Source organism: Hyperolius riggenbachi, chromosome 7 (assembly GCF_040937935.1).
Source record: "Hyperolius riggenbachi isolate aHypRig1 chromosome 7, aHypRig1.pri, whole genome shotgun sequence".
In the NCBI taxonomy this organism is placed as follows: domain Eukaryota; kingdom Metazoa; phylum Chordata; class Amphibia; order Anura; family Hyperoliidae; genus Hyperolius; species Hyperolius riggenbachi.
The window spans coordinates 176503175-176518718 of NC_090652.1; the positions used below are offsets into that span (position 1 = coordinate 176503175).

The 15544-nt window shown below is 40.9% G+C and overlaps 1 protein-coding gene and 1 long non-coding RNA gene across 2 annotated transcripts in view; both read right to left on the bottom strand.

Annotated features, from left to right (window-relative positions):
- The window catches only part of STAT1 (signal transducer and activator of transcription 1), a 1171385-nt gene that overhangs the window by 478935 nt on the left and 676906 nt on the right, over nt 1–15544 (bottom strand). The gene's annotated exons all lie outside the window — the stretch shown is intronic.
- LOC137524728 (uncharacterized) lies at nt 11754–14575 on the bottom strand. The gene is made up of 2 exons (XR_011022769.1): nt 14440–14575; nt 11754–12280 (listed from the first exon to the last, which is right to left on the bottom strand). It is a non-coding gene; the product is annotated as an uncharacterized lncRNA (long non-coding RNA).

The window sequence follows — 15544 nt, forward strand, 5'->3', positions numbered from 1 at the left end:
TTCCATTTGAAAAGATTAGGAATAGCTGGGAACTTTCTTTAGGTTGTTACTGCTGTTTTTGTCCCTCTTAAGGAAAACCCCATATTTTTAATGATAAAATATGGATGGGAAAAAGGAGCAGAGAGTAACCTGACAGTGAATCTCAGCTTTTACTACTACGGTTTTTAATACAGTCTGTGTCTTTGTTGGTAGATTTCGGAGTATAATCTTGGAGTGCTGTGTTTAAACTTGTAAAGCAAATTCCTTAAAGTGACAGTATCTGACTGCACTGGCAGAGTTGAAATAGTAATATAATCTGGATAAGACAGGTGGGTTAACATTGTTGTTTCTAGTGAATGTTTTATATGGTGAATATGTTATAGCGAGTCCTGATTAATCATGTATTCATATGTCTGGTTTTTGTTTAATTGAATGCATAGAGGAATGTTTTAAAAAAAATGCATTTGTGCACGAGCGGTGAGTGCTCCTAGGGAATGTGTGCGAGCCAGTGAGTGTTTGAGATGCTGCTCTCCTCAGCTGGGGGTGCTTGGCAAGCATTATTTTTTCATTCAGGAGTACATGCTGTAAAAAAAATATTGACCTTTAACTCTTACTTCATGGGACATGCATCTTGTTTGATAAAATAAATGGTAAAAGGGGTGAGAAATAGTAAAGCCACTTTCTTGTGTGTGTGCGTTGTGTGTTTGGTGCAGCACTGTGTGTTGTGCTGGGTTTTGCTAGAACTTCCAAATCCCTGCAAATGCTCATTTTTTTTTGGTTACAGGGTTAAATGTGATTATGATGTCACGGTGACATCTGTGCCAGCAAATTTTCCCCTGGTTTCTAGCTATAATTGTGCAGGAGTGAAATTGTTTACCTGTTGAGCTGAAAGCTAGATTAGATGAGACTGTGTGAAAGAAATAGAATGGTGAAGTCTATTATGGCAATGTAGCATGAAAATATTGCGTAAATAGACTGGAAAACCTTTTTATATAATATGCCTGTGTCTCTGCGTCTATTCAGAGTTTTTTTTTTTTTGCACTGCACATGTGCAGGGAGGGGCGCAGAAACACTGGGGAAAAGTTGAGGGGGGATAGGGCCAGAGGCGGCCGGCGTGTGCGCAACGGTGTATGAGGGCACGCGCGTGGCGGGTGCATGTGCACAGCGGGCACATGCATGTGCAGCGAAAGGCCTAGCTTGTTTTTTTTTTTAAACGGGCTAAGGTCATTAGTTACTAAATGAGATTTGTTTTGTCTTGCAGAGAAATGCCTGGTTTCTCTAGGGTTGAATGTTGTACTGATTAGCTGAATGGCGTGAAGTGGCAGAATGTGTTGATGATGAAGTGTGAATTGAGTTGTTTCTAATGAATTGTATGAAGTTTGCTTTGAGACCTTACTGATATAGAGTGTATTATATGTTCAAGAATACCTCTGTTAAAGATGCTAGAATGTATGCATATGCTAGTTTAAAATAATACAAACAAACTGTGAAGATAACAGATTTTTGTTTATACCAGAAATTAGCTGGTGGGGGGGTTAAAGTAGAAACGATTTCTTATTGAAAAATGCATAAGGCTGCGGTAGCTCCATATAGGGGAAAACCTGTATCAGCTGGGTTGGATTTGCATGCTTTAGAAGTTGTTTTCATTAACCCCTCACAGGTTACAACCATTCCCACAGGTATAGGATGTAAAATACCTGACTAACATTATGGGCAAATAGCTACCCAATCCAGTTTTGCTCAGAAAGGAGCTATAGGGATTAGGAGGAGTAATTGACTCCGACTATCAAGAATAAATTAAAGTGATCATGATTAATCTGGGAAATAGTAAGTTAATTATTGGAAAAGGAGAGAGGATGGATTAAAGTTTTTAGGGGAGGACACTGTGTAAACACAGGCCAAAGAGTTGTATAGCCCAGGTTCTCCTGAGGGCCCTTTTACACTTAATGCGCTGGTATGCATTAGTACGCATACAATTTTGTTGTTGTTTGTTTTTGTTTTTTCTTGTTTTTTTGTTGTTTTTTTCCCCAATGGCAATGCATTGTGAAAAGACTTCAATTTTTTTTTCTCAGTGTATAGTGTGAAAGAGGCCATAGGGGGACACGAACACTAGACTGTACATCAGTTGTTATTTTGATTACAGTTAACAACAGCTGATTAAGTGTAAAGGGACCCTAATTCCTTTATTTGTAGAGAGGGAAGCCCATCAGTAAAGGGTGATGAATATTTTGGTTCTACTAATACAGTAAATGTTGGAGCTAAAATGTGGGTCAGAATCCCCAAGGACCGCCTTTTCCAGCAGATGTGATTGCAGTAGGCAAGGACCAAACTCTGCTGGTAATGAGGCCAGAACAGGAAAAGTGGGAATATATCCCACAGGAAAAATTTTATTTGCAAGAATAAGTCACACTTGTTTGGGTTTTTTGCAGATTGATCTCCATGTCTATGGCATTGTCCTTGGAATCCTTGGTATCATGTGGTTGGAAAGCTGTGGCGTTAATGCATGGACTTCAGGTATTCGAGTAACCGATACAGGGGAATCCACGGTGACTTTCATGTGGGGAAATAAAACCAAGAGTTGTCTACAGAGAAACTTTACCGGTAATGCTAGGCAAGCATGTGACGTTCTCAATTTTACTTTCAATGGAACATGTCTCGGTGGGGCCTACTTTGATATCTGTGGATATGATGGATGCTAAAGTGGACCCTGGGCATATAAAGAGACTACCTTCCACTTGTGCAAAGGTGGGACAACATGCCTAAAAGACTGTGATTCATGCACGTTTCCAGCTGCCATAAACTGTTCTAAACCACACTAAATACGGAGAGAGTGGTATGACACTTTGTTAGGAGGATATGGGACATTGACTGGAACTCTTAATAGTCTTGATATTGAAACATTAGCAAATAGATTGCATAACGCTGGAAGTAAAATAAATGATGTCTTAACTTTACAAGCTAAATGGATGCCAACTATATGGGCGTCATTTAAAATTACAAGCTAAAATAGATGATGATTTGCTTGATTTAATTAACGCAAGTGCCTCTGTTATGTATGAAACAGATGTTGATATAACTAGAATTGTAAACTGGACTATCTGTTCTATGCAAACCTTACAACAGCAACAACAGAAAGGGTTATTTCAAACTATGTTGTTGACTGGAAATGAGGAGGTTTGGAGGACTGTGTTCAGTTCCATGATAAGAACTGATCACTGGATAGATATCAAAGCACCTAAAGTGATGTGCAATAATACATTTTGCATGGGACAATTAACACTTTACAATGTTACTAAAAGTAGTGTAATGTGTAAGTATGTTATTTTGCCATTATTAATTGGGCCAGAAGTTGATCAGCACTTCTGGGTACCTACGTTTTATGGACAGGTTATTGATGACCGCAACAGAACACATGATTTGACTTTTTGTGATAATACTTTAAACAGTAAAATATGTAAGTTACAGTCTACTGTATATGAACCTTGTTTGTTACAGAACACTGTAAACAAATGTGAGTGGACCATAATGCCTATAACATACCGCTGGATGGTGGAAATAACACCTCAAGTGGTATGTGTAGTGACAGATCGTCAGGTGGTCCCTAAAATGAGGGTGCCTTTTGCAGGATGTATACACAATATCACTGTATTCCAATGGGAAAATTAAACCTTTATGTTAATGCCAGACATAGCGTTAACTACAAAGGTTTCCTGGCAAGGCCAAGGTTTGGATGTCCCAAACTGGGATCTAAACCTTACCAAATTGCAAAAGATCATAGAACAATCTCATGAGGTACAACAGACAATAAAACAGTTGAATAGAAGTATAATCGTACACCAGCTCAGTACTACCGTGATTGCAAACAAAATTGTTAAAGTGGGCTCTGCCATAGCTGATGCCACCTCTCACCATTGGTGGGATGTATTTATGGGTTATTCGCCATCAGCAGAAACAATGATGAAGTCATCCTCTTTTGATTGTAATGATTGTTATAGTTATCCTATCCATATGGAATCTGTTGTAAGAAGGAAAAAGTTGTCATGGTTTCAAATGTTAATGGTCATTGCTAAGGACCGAATGTGATACAAGTCTGAAGAGCTTGTGTGAATGACTGGCTGTTAGGAGAAAGACACATTAGCAAGCTAGTCTGTAGGCAGATAGGACATATTTTTGTATCCCTTAGTGTAGCGATGAACCATTCTCCATAGAAAACCATGGACAGACCAAAAGGTTATTTTAGGTTAGGAAAACATGCTGTTTGTGCTGCGATCACGCAGTGATCACGAGGGATGAATCATACTTCCACGTTGTGGATAGGCTGAAGGCCGACTACACCCTATCACAGCAAGTAATGAGCATGCGTGGCACGTGATATGGTTATATAACATTGTGTTGCAATAAGCGCGTAACCCTGAATTAACTGTTTCAGGGATTGCACGACTTAACTAGAACTAGTCCTGTTCATGAAAATATTGACTATACGTCATCCAACCGTAGTGAAGCTCATGCCCGAGCATCCCCAGGATGCAATAGGGAAAATGGGTGGAGCTATGAGTAGAAGACAGAGAGATTTCCCTTGCTCTGATGGGACTCTCCACTTCTGACGAGTTGTGTGATGTTGTGTATGCGCTGCCTCCTGACGATCGCTGGTCCCCCGATACGGAGTGATGATGCAATATCCGGTAATGTATTGATTCTTTACTCTATTACTTATCCATGATTCACTGCTATACCTGTAAATAATGTACATAATTGAATAAATATCCTAATACAGTGTGAAGTTGTAAGCTATGTATTTACCCGGCCTATAGGCTGGTGTGAATCGAGTGTGAGGCCTTAGCAACGCCAAAAACATAGCAATACAGTGCCAAAAGGATAAAAGCAGGTAATAAAAATGTTTAAAAAGCTTTTGAGGCAGTGGTGGACTTACCTCATACAAGCAGACACTGAAACTGTCTATTCAAATAAATATACATTTTACTGGCATACTCCGAGAAAAAGGGGGACTGCAGTTCTTCTCGGAGTATGCCAATAAAACGTATATTTATTTGAATAGACAGTTTCAGTGTCTGCTTGTACGAGGTAAGTCAACCACTGCCTCGAAAGCTTTTTAAACGTTTTTATTACCTGCTTTTATCCTTTTGGTGCTTCTGTAATTTTTGCACATAAGAACATTAACGTTTTGGAGTGGTCCAGAGTCCTGAGAATCTGTGGAGGGAGCAAAAGATCAGGGTGATGGCTAGAAGACCCTCCAACCTGAAAGATTTGGAGCTCATTGCTAAAGAAGAATGCACAAAAATACCTGTGGAGACATGCAATAAAAGCTGTTCTGCAATTATAGGAAGCGTTTGATTGTTGTCATAGTCAATAAAGGCTTTTCCATTGATTATTGAGAAGGGTATGAATAATTTTGGACTGAACACTTTTTGCTCAAATGTAAATAAAACCTGAGAAATGTTTTTTCCCCACAAAAATGCCTCTTGTACATCGTATTATAATCTTTTGGGAGACACCTATATCATTTCCCATCAAAAAATTATTTGCTGGTTGAATTAACCGGTTCAGCGCCGCAGTGCCGAAAATCTCATGCATCCGAGCAACGTTCACCTCCCATTCATTCGCCTATAACTTTATTGCTACTTATCACAATGAATTGATCTATAGCTTGTTTTTTCCGCCACCAATTAGGCTTTCTGTGGGTGATACATTTTGCTAAGAGCCACTTTACTGTAAATGCATTTTAACAGGAAGAACAAGAAAAAAACGGAAAAAATTCATTATTTCTCAGTTTTTGGCCATTATAGTTTGAAATTAATATACGCTACCGTAATTAAAACGCATGTATTTTATTTGCCCATCTGTCCCGGTTATTACACCATTTAAACGATGTCCCTATCACAATTTATGGTGCCGATATTTCATTTAGAAATAAAGGTGCATTTTTTCAATTTGCGTCCATCACTATTTATAAGCTTATAATTTTAAATAATATAATAACATATTCTCTTGACATGCATATTTCAAAAGTTCAGACCCTTGGGTAACTATTTATGTTGTTTTTTTTATTTTTTTATTTTTTTTTTTTAATAAAAAAAGTGTATGTGGGTAATTTTTGGTGTGGGAGGGAAACTGCTAATTTTAAATGTAAAATAATGTTTTTTTTTAATCAAAAATGTATGTGGGTGCAGTTTACTATTTAGCCACAAGATGGCCACAGTGAAAAAAGTCCTAGATGCGAACCAGCTCGCATCTAGGAACTAAAATGCTGAGGAGTTGTTTCCTGGGGGCAGAAATACCGCGCTCTCTGGAGAGAAAGCGTCGGTATTTCTGCGGGGAAGTTAGATCGGTGAATGGGAATTATATTCCCATTCACTGATCGGGGGGCTAGCGGTGGGCAGCGGGAGCGCGCGCGGGGGCGCGCCCGATCGCGCGCACGAGCCGGCGGCAGCACCAGTGCCTATCTGGACGAGGAAGCTCGTCCAGATAGGCTGAACTGGTTAAGTAACTTTAAGTCAAAATTTGCAAGGGGTATGAATAATTATGGGCAGCACTGTATATATACCTATTTATTATTATTATTATTATTATTATTATTATTATTATTTATTGTATTTATAAAGCGCCAACATATTACGCAAGTCTTTGGCACTCTGAGTGAAGAAGATTTTGGAATTCTCATTCAAAGTCTCCGCCCCACTACCTGCGACCTGGATCCTGGCCCAACTGGATCCTTAATGCAGTGTCCAGAGCTGATCAGGCCAGCACTTCACAAAATCACTCAGTGCTCCTTGCAAAGTGGACTTTTCCCAGAAGAACTAAAGAAAGCAATCATAAAATCCCTCTTGAAGAAACCATCACTAGATCCTGATTCTGTAACCAACTACAGACCTGTGGCGAACTTACCATTCCTATCAAAAGTTATCGAGAAAGCAGTCGCCAACCAGCTAGAAGCCAGGCTTACAGATAACAACATCTTTGATACTTTTCAGTCAGGATTCAGGAAAAGGCACAGCACTGAAACAGCATTAGTCCGAGTAATGAATGATCTACTTACTGCAAGGGACAACGGTGATTGCTCAATTCTGATTCTTCTTGACTTGTCTGCAGCATTTGATACTGTGGATCATGAAATACTAATCCAGCGACTGAAGAATTACTGTGGCCTAAGGGGTACTGTTCTTAGCTGGTTTCAGACCTTCCTATCTGGCAGGACACAGCAAGTATGTCTGGGCACACACTACTCAAATCCAGTGCCACTTCCCTATGGAGTTCCACAGGGTTCTGTACTATCACCATAACTCTTTGCAGTCTACATGCTCCCACATTGTAAAATAATCCAGAACTATGGCCTAGGATACCATTGTTATGCAGATGACACACAACTGTATCTGTCCTTCAAGCCTGGCACCCAAGACCCATCAGCATCCATAAATGCGTGTCTAGTGGATTTACAAAATTGGATGAACACCAGCTGGCTGAGGCTGAACTCTGACAAAACAGAGGTGTTGGTGGTAGGTGGTCCACACATGATGGATAAAGTTCAAAATGCTCACCACCTCAAACTAGCAATTGGGGGAGATACTGTACAGTATGAAGACTCTGTGCGAAACCTTGGGGTGATTCTGGATGGAAATCTAAAACTCAAACAGCAGATATCAGCTGTCGTCAAGTCTTCCTTCTTCCATCTAAGAAATATAGCGAAAATCAAACACCTTATCCCAGCTGAAGACCTACCTGTCCTGGTTCATGCATTTGTATCCTCCCGCCTAGACTACTGCAACGCCCTGTTCATCGGATCGACAGATAAGGTTCTGCGCCCCTTACAGCTAGTACAGAATGCTGCAGACAGACTCCTAGCCAATGCCCCCCGCAGCTCACACATCACCCCAGTACTGCAAACTCTTCACTGGTTGCCAGTAAAATGGAGAATCAATTTTAAGATCTGCCTGCTGACATTCAAGGCTCTACACAACATGGGACCCAAATACATAGCGGATCTATTGGAACTTTATGCCCCTCCACGCACCCTCCGCTCTGCCAACAAGATGAAGCTGGTTACTCCCAGGATACACTTAACATTTGGTGCTCGGGCCTTTTCCTATGCAGCCCCTACTCTATGGAACTCACTTCCACAATCAGTGCGAGAGGCTCCTTCTCTGGACAGCTTTAAAAAAAGGCTAAAAACTCACCTCTTTCCCCTAGCCTTTGAGACTGCATAATACAGGGTCACAGCGCTTTGAGTCCCCAGGGAGAAAAGCGCTATATAAATATTATTGTTATTGTTACAGTCCAGCAAACCTGAATGGGTGCTCTTTAATAGTCTGAAGAGGGTATTAATACACAGGCCTCTGGGCAGTGCAGCTCAATTTTCAGCCTCAGCTTACACATCCTAGCTCACAAACTGACTCTAGAAAAAAAAAAACTCACCCAGCTGAGAGCTGTGTTTTTAAAACCTTCCCTACCAACATATTAGCCCCATGACAAACAGACCAACCTGTCTGGCAACCTATAAAATCCCTGGACCTTATTTTCCAGCATTGGGGGTGTCTTAAAGGAGCCACAGGTGAAAAGCTGGCAATATATTTCGCCCGTCCAGTACCAATGCCTGGATTCCTGTACAATATATTCAAGATTCTTTTGGTCATTATACACTGTAACAGGATGCATAGCTCCCTCTAATGAATGTTAGAACTCATCAAAAGCCAGTTTGACTCCTAGAAGCTCTCTATTGCCAATTGTGAAGGATTGCGGAATAGCCGCCGCGTGCCCTGACGGCGTGGCGACTACTTCCGCGTCCAGCCCGGCGGTCTACGCGCGGCGACATGTGTCTGATGTGATACAGCCTTCCTGTGCACATAGGCTGAGGAATACATGCGCACGCGCGGAGAGACAGAAGCTTTATGGGAAGCAGAGAGGGATCAGCTAACTCCCCTGGTCAGCTGATCCCAGGATGGATGCGGATTGGCTGGAAGGAACTGGGCGGAGCTGATCAGCGCTGCACTATATAACCTCTCGTCCCTCAGTCTCACGTTGTCTGCCGTTGCGAATGCTTTGTGTGTTAGCACACAGACCTTAGTCAGATCCTACAGTGTGTTAGAACTGGGAAGGACCTGGGAATTCCCACTGAGCTAGATTAATGTCTCAATGCTATGTTATGCTTTAGACTAGTTCCAGGGTGTTGTGACTACGGACCTCACACCCAAGCCTAGGATACTGTATCAATGCTATGTTATGCTTTAGACTAGTTCCAGGGTGTTGTGACTACGGACCTCACACCCAAGCCTAGGATACTGTGTCAATACTATGTTATGCTTTAGACTAGTTCCAGGGTGTTGTGACTACGGACCTCACACCCAAGCCTAGGATACTGTCTCAATGCTATGTTATGCTTTAGACTAGTTCCAGGGTGTTGTGACTACGGACCTCACACCCAAGCCTAGGATACTGTATCATTCTATGTTATGAGCTAGACTAGTCCCAGGGTGTTGTGAATACGGATCTCACACCCAAGAGTAGCACTGTGTACTTGCATTACCTTAGCCCGCCACTAGGGTGTAGAGAGCTAGGATCTCACATCTAGTTAGGGCAAGTTTGTTCATATTAGCAGCAGGGCATCCTGCAACCAGGCTTAGGCCCCTCTCCTAGGGAGCCTTTAACCTATAGGGATTCACCCACAGTCTGGGGTGCATTCCCTTCTTCTTCTTACCTCCAGCTCCGCTGGTGGTTTTCACTCAAAGTACTACTGTTACATCAAACACTCATATCTCAGGTGTCCAGAGGTTAGACATACCTGGATTATTGGGGATACTGCAGATCATCCATAATCTGGTGTATATCTGCATGTAATGCTATGCTTTTGGCGTTGCTAAGGCCTCACACTCGACTCACACTAGCACACAGACTAGGTAAATACATAGCTTACAACTTCACACTGTATTAGGATATTTATTCAATTATTTACATTATTTACAGGTATAGCAGTGAATCATGGATAAGTAATAGAGTAAAGAATCAATACATTACCGGATATTGCATCATCACTCCATATCGGGGGACCAGCGATCGTCTTGGAGGCAGCGCATATACAACATCACACGACTCGCCAGTAGTGGAGAGTCCCATGAGAGCAAGGGAAACCTCTCTGTCTTATACTCATAGCTCCACCCATTTTCCCTATTGCATCCTGGGGATGCTCAGGCATGAGCTTCACTACGGTTGGATGACTTATAGTCAATATTTTCATGAACAGAACTAGTTCTAGTTAAGGCGTGCAATCCCTGAAACAGTTAATTCAGGGTTACGCGCTTATTGCAACACAATGTTATATAACCATATCACGTGCCACGCATGCTCAGTACTTGTTTGCAGAGGGTTTAGTCGACCATCAGCCTATCCACAACTTGGAAATATGATTCATCCCTCGTGATCACTGCGTGATGGCAGCGCAAACAACATGTTTACATAACTTGTAGTAACCTCTTGGTCTGTCCATGGTTTTCTATAGAGAATGGTTCTTCACTACTAAAAAGATACAAGATATCCTCTCTGCCTATGGACTAGCTAGCTAATGTGTTCCTCTCCTAACAACCAGTCATACACACAGACTCTTCAGACTTGTATCACATTCGGTCCTTAGTGATGACCATTAACATAGGAAACCATGACAACTTTTTTCTCCTTACAACAGATCCCATATGCCACATACCAGTTCCATCTGGATAGGATAACTATAACAATCATTACAATCAAAAATAGGATGAACTATCCACTTCATCATTGTTTCTGCTGATGGCAAATAACCCATAAATACATCCCACCAGAGGTGAGAGGTGGCATCTGCTATGGCAGAGCCCACTTTAACAATTTTGTTTGCAATCACGGTAGTACTGAGCTGGTGTACGATTATACTTCTATTCAACTGTTTTATTGTCTGTTGTACCTCATGAGATTGTTCTATGATCTTTTTCAATTTGGTAAGGTTTAGATCCCAGTTTGGGACATCCAAACCTTGGCCTTGCCAGGAAACCTTTGTAGTTAACGCTATGTCTGGCATTAACATAAAAGTTTAATTTTCCCATTGGAATACAGTGATATTGTGTATACATCCTGCAAAAGGCACCCTCATTTTAGGGACCACCTGACGCTCTGTCACTACACATACCACTTGAGGAGATATTTCCACCATCCAGCGATATGATATAGGCATTATGGTCCACTCACATTTGTTTACAGTGTTCTGTAACAAACAAGGTTCATATACAGTAGACTGTAACTTACATATTTTACTGTTTAAAGTATTATCACAAAAAGTCAAATCATCTGTTCTGTTGCTGTCATCAACAACCTGTCCATAAAACGTAGGTACCCAGAAGTGCTGATCACCTTCTGGCCCAATTAATAATGGCAAAATAACATACTTACACATTGTACTACTTTTAGTAACATTGTAAAGTGTTAATTGTCCCATGCAAAATGTATCATTGCACATCACTTTAGGTGCTTTGATATCTATCCAGTGATCAGTTCTTATCATGGAACTGGACACGGTCCTCCAAACCTCCTCATTTCCAGTCAACAACATAGTTTGAAATAACCCTTTCTGTTGTTGCTGTTGTAAGGTTTGCATGGAACAGATAGTCCACTTTACAATTCTAGTTGTATCAACATCTGTTTCATACATAACAGAGGCACTTGCGTTAATTAAGTCAAGCAAATCATCATCTATTTTAGCTTGTAATTTTAGATGGCGCCCATATAGTTGGCATCCATTTAGCTTGTAAAGTTAAGACATCATTTATTTTACTTCCAGCGTTATGCAATCTATTTGCTAATGTTTCAATATCAAGACTATTAAGAGTTCCAGTCAATGTCCCATATCCTCCTAACAAAGTGTCATACCACTCTCTCCGTATTTGGTGTGCTTTAGAACAGTTTATGGCAGCTGGAAACGTGCATGAATCACAGTCTTTTAGGCATGTTGCCCCACCTTTGCACAAGTGGAAGGTAGTCTCTTTATATGCCCAGGGTCCACTTTAGCATCCATCATATCCACAAATATCAAAGTAGGCCCCACCGAGACATGTTCCATTGAAAGTAGCATTGAGAACGTCACATGCTTGCCTAGCATTACAGGTAAAGTTTCTCTGTAGACAACCCTTGGTTTTATTTCCCCACACGAAAGTCACCGTGGATCCCCTGTATCGGTTACTCGAATACCTGAAGTCCGTGCATTAACACCACAGCTTTCCAACCACACGATACCAAGGATTCCAAGGACAATGCCATAGACATGGAGATCAATCTGCAAAAAACCCAAACAAGTGTGACTTATTCTTGCAAATAACATTTTTCCTGTGGGATATATTCCCACTTTTCCTGTTCTGGCCTCATTACCAGCAGAGTTCGGACCTTGCCTACTGCAATTACATCTGCTGGAAAAGGCGGTCCTTGGGGATTCTGACCCACATTTTAGCTCCAACATTTACTGTATTAGTAGAACCAAAATATTCATCACCCTTTACTGATGGGCTTCCCTCTCTACAAATAAAGGAATTAGGGTCCCTTTACACTTAATCAGCTGCTGTTAACTGTAATCAAAATAACAACTGATGTACAGTCCAGCGTTCGTGTCCCCCTATGGCCTCTTTCACACTATACACTGAAAAAAAAATATTGAAGTCTTTTCACATTGCATTGCCATTGGGGAAAAAACAACAAAAAAACAAGAAAAAACAAAAACCAACAACAACAAAATTGTATGCGTACTAATGCATACCAGCGCATTAAGTGTAAAAGGGCCCTCAGGAGAACCTGGGCTATACAACTCTTTGGCCTGTGTATAAACAGTGTCCTCCCCTAAAACTTTAATCCATCCTCTCTCCTTTTCCAATAATTAACTCACTATTTCCCAGGTTAATCATGATCACTTTAATTTATTCTTGATAGTCGGAGTCAATTACTCCTCCTATCCCTATAGCTCCTTTCTGAGCAAAACTGGATTGGGTAGCTATTTGCCCATAATGTTAGTCAGGTATTTTACATCCTATACCTGTGGGAATGGTTGTTAACCTGTGAGGGTTTAATTATAACAACTTCTAAAGCATGCAAATCCAACCCAGCTGATACAGGTTTTCCCCTATATGGAGCTACCGCATCCTTATGCATTTTTCAATAAGAAATCGTTTCTACTTTAACCACCCCACCAGCTAGTTTCTGGTATAAACAAAAATCTGTTATCTTCACAGTTTGCTTGTATTATTGTAAACTAGCATATGCATACATTCTAGCATTTTTAACAGAGGTATTCTTGAACATATAAACACTCTATATCAGTAAGGTCTCAAAGCAAACTTCACACAATTCATTAGAAACAACTCAATTCACACTTCATCATCAACACATTCTGCCACTTCACGCCATTCAGCTAATCAGTACAACATTCAACCCTAGAGAAACCAGGCATTTCTATGCCAGACAAACAAATCTCATTTAGTAACTAATGACCTTAGCTCGTTTAAAAAAACAAGCTAGGCCTTTCGCTGCACATGCATGTGCCCGCTGTGCACATGCACCCGCCACGCGCGTGCCCACATACACCGTTGCGCACACGCCGGCCGCCTCTGGCCCTATCCTCCCTCAACTTTTCCCCAATGTTTCTGCGCCCCTCCCTGCACATGTGCAGTGCTAAAAAAAAATAAAAAAAAACTCTGAATAGACGCAGAGACACAGGCATATTATATAAAAAAGTTTTTCAGTCTAATTGCGCAATATTTTCATGCTACATTGCCATAATAGACTTCACAATTCTATTTCTTTCACACAGTTTCATCTAATCTTGCTTTCAGCTCAACAGGTAAACAATTTCACTCCTGCACAATTATAGCTAGAAACCAGTGGAAAAGTTGCTGGCACAAATGTCACCGTGACATCATAATCACATTTAACCCTGTAACCAAAAAGTGAGCATTTGCAGGGATTTGGAAGTTCTAGCAAAACCCAGCGCAACACACAGTGCTGCACCAAACACACAACGCACACACACACACACACACACACACACACACACACACAAGAAAGTTGCTTTACTATATCTCACCTCTTTAACCATTTATTTTATCAAACAAGATGCATGTCCCATGAAGTAAGAGTTAAAGGTCAATATTTTTTTACAGCATGTACTCCTGAATGAAAAATAATGCTTGCCAAGCACCCCCAGCTGAGGAGAGCAGCATCTCAAACACTCACTGGCTCGCACACATTCCTTAGGAGCACGCACCGCCCGTGCACAAATGCATTTCTCTCTTTTTAAAAAAAAAAAAACATAAAAAAAAACAAACAAACAAACATTCCTCTATGCATTCAATTAAACAAAACCAGACATATGAATACACGATTAATCAGGACTCGCTATAACGGATTCATCATATAAAACATTCACTAGAAACAACAAAGTTAACCCACCTGTCTTGTCCAGATTATATTACCATTTCAACTCTGCCAGTGCAGTCGGATACTGTCACTTTAAGAAATTTGCTTTACATGTTTAAACACAGCACTCCAAGTTTTATACTCCGAAATCTACGCAACAAAGATAGACTGTATTAAAAACCGTAGTAGTAAGAGCTGAGATTCACTGTCAGGTTACTCTCTGTCCCTTTTTTCCCATCCCTATTTTATCATCAAAAATATGTGGTTTTCCTTAAGAGGGACAAAAACAGCAGTAACAACCTAAAGAAAGTTCCCAGCTATTCCTAATCTTTTCAAATGGAACAAAATACATTTGTGCTAAACACTTCCAAGAAACAAAACAAAAACAACAAAACAAAAAACAATTACTGCACTAAACCTGATATACTTATATCAAACCCAGTTCAATGCACATTGTCCTATTTCTTGTGCAATGATCAGTGGCAGAGTTTGGCTTCCTTTTATTTACAGAAGCTCCCTGCTTCACTGATAACAATCCAAAATGTGTCATCACAGGAGCCTCTTCCCCAGCTACTTTCTCCAGTACATTTATTTTACCAGCTGCAGATTCTGTTACATGTTGGTATTTATCTGCAGCTGCCTGTGATGACACTTGTGCAACTATCACTCTGTCATCCTACTCTAGTTCCTTTTTCTAACAGGAATACCCTTTTTCCCACAGGAATACGCTCAAGTAAAGTAACAACATTGAGGGATTCTGATTCTTTCAACTTACACAATCTTTGTTGAAGCTTTCTATAAGCTGTCAACAACATTCCACTATGCCGCCCGAAAGCGACATCATGCCCCGCCTTAACAGGGCCCCCCTCTAGAGTCTTATCTACATCTAGAGAGAGCAACAACATTACCCGCTTCAACGGGGAACCCCCCCCCTAGAGTCTTATCTACATCTAGAGAGAGCGACAACATCACCCGCTTTCACGGGGAACCCCCCCTAGAGTCTTATCTACATCTAGAGAGAGCAACAACATCACCCGCTTCAACGAGGAACCACTATATTGCAGCATCAGGCAGCGTCCCTCAACCTCAAGTTGAGCCTGTTCCGCCTTTTCTTGATCCTGGAATGCCTTTTGCAATC